The sequence below is a fragment of the Zea mays genome, chromosome 5 (assembly GCF_902167145.1).
Source record: "Zea mays cultivar B73 chromosome 5, Zm-B73-REFERENCE-NAM-5.0, whole genome shotgun sequence".
In the NCBI taxonomy this organism is placed as follows: Eukaryota; Viridiplantae; Streptophyta; class Magnoliopsida; order Poales; family Poaceae; genus Zea; species Zea mays.
The window spans coordinates 32285902-32288212 of record NC_050100.1 but is presented as its reverse complement, the minus strand read 5'-3'; positions in this window follow the sequence as shown (position 1 = coordinate 32288212).

Sequence of the window (2311 nt, the reverse complement as noted above, 5' to 3'; positions counted from 1 at the left end):
GGAGTAACAACTCGCTCACGTTTAGCTAATTTTTGTGAGCATTACTCGTTTGTCTCTTCTATTGAGCCTTTCAGGGTAGAAGAGGCCTTGCAGGATTCGAACTGGGTGTTGGCCATGCAGGAAGAGCTCAACAACTTCAAAAGGAATGAAGTTTGGAGCCTGGTGCCACATCCAAAGCAAAATGTTGTGGGAACCAAGTGGGTGTTCTGCAACAAGCAAGACGAGCATGGGGTGGTGACAAGAAACAAGGCTCGGCTTGTGGCAAAAGGTTATGCCCAAGTCACAGGTTTGGATTTCGAGGAGACTTTTGCTCCTGTGGCTAGGCTAGAGTCTATTCAAATTTTATTAGCCTATGCCACTCACCACTCTTTCAGGTTGTTTCAAATGGACGTAAAGAGCGCCTTCCTCAACGGGCCAATCAAGGAGGAGGTATACGTGGAACAACCCCGTGGCTTTGAGGATGATAGGTACCCCGACCATGTGTTCAAGCTCTCTAAGACGCTCTATGGACTTAAGCAAGCCCCAAGAGCATGGTATGAATGCCTTAGAGATTTCTTAATTGCTAATGCTTTCAAGGTTGCGAAAGCCGATCCCACTCTTTTTACTAAGACTTGTGATGGTGATCTTTTTGTGTGCCAAATTTATGTCGATGACATAATATTTGGTTCTACTAATCAAAAGTCTTGTGAGGAGTTTAGTAGGGTAATGACTCAAAAGTTCGAAATGTCTTAGATTCACGTAACTTGGATTGATCTATAGCATACATGTGTTCTATGCCTTTGATCATGTTACTTTGAAGCATTTACATTATTTGTTGTATATTTGTGGTGCTCAAGTTGTACATGACCTCCCCGGACCTCACAAGTCCATATGCAAATGGTGCACATATTTAGGGGGAGAAGTGCTACAACTTGACCCTTTGAGACTAACCTTTGTGTTTGAGTATAGTTGATGTAGTCTCAAAGGTGCATTGAAAGGGAAAGGTGAACTTGGACCATGAAAAGACTTCCACTGCACTCCGGTATTAGTGTACTCACCTCCAAGTTCATACTTATGCTCTCATTGCCTTTTTGCTCTTAATTGACATTTTTGATGAGGCAATGGGGTTAAAAGGGCCAAAAATGATCCCGTTTTGGTGCTTAATGCCAAAGGGGGAGAAATTAAGGCCAAAGCAAATGGATCAGCCAACCACTTGAGAATTTTGAAAATAGTAGAGTTAGAATTTGATTTTGTCAAATTACTCAAATTGCAAAATTTGGTCCCTTATGGGGGAGAATTTTTGATTATGGGAAAAGGGGGAGTTTTTGGTACTTGATCAATTTTTCCATTGGAATATCTCCTGATTTGCCCAAACAACTGTGTTTTACTTAGAGATAGGAAAAAGGATTTGATTTACAAAAACAAACCCAGTGGTGGCAAAGAATGATCCAAATATGTCAAATCTTGTGCAAAAACAATTTGGTCTTCAATTGCATTGATGTTGCACTTCTTTTGTTGCTTTTTGTTGTGTTGGCATAAATCACCAAAAAGGGGGAGATTGAAAGGGAAATGTGCCCATGGGCCATTTCTATAATGTTTTGGTGATTAAGTGTCCAACACATAGTGAGTGAGTTGCTATGTGCTAAACAAGCAAGAAGTGCAAATCATATAACAAGGTATGTTTCTAGACTTAGTAATTTGTTTTTGTATACTAATGTATTTGTCTAAGTGTTAGAAACAGAGCAGAGAAGAAAAGAAACAAATTGGAAAAGCTTGGCTGTGTGCAGCCAAACAGCAGCTCTGGTCAGGTGCACCGGACTGTCCGGTGGTGCACCCGACAGTGTCCGGTGCGCCAAGCTGGTCCGCGGTGAACTCGCCACTCTCGGGTTTCGACGGTGGCGTACGACTATAATTCACGGGACTGTCCGGTCGTGCACCGGACTGTCCGGTGAGCCAACGGTCGCCAGCGCCAAGGTCGGTCGCGCAATCTTCGCGCGACACGTGGTCGCGCCAACGGTCGGCAGGGGCACCGGACTGTCCGGTGTGCACCGGACAGTGTCCGGTGCGCCAAACGATCCCGAGGACCAACGGTCGGCTGTTCTCCGTATGGAAAGAAATCGAGCACTAGACATGCACAGTAGCTGTCCAGTGGTGCACCGGACTGTCCGGTGCACCACACGACAGAAGGCAAGATTAGCCTTCCAAGATTGTCTTCAATGGCTCCTAGCTGCCTTGGGGCTATAAAAGAGACCCCTAGACGCATGGAGGAGTAACCCAAGCATTCACTAAGTATTCTAAGGCATCCAGACTCTGCTCCCGCGCATTCGCTTTG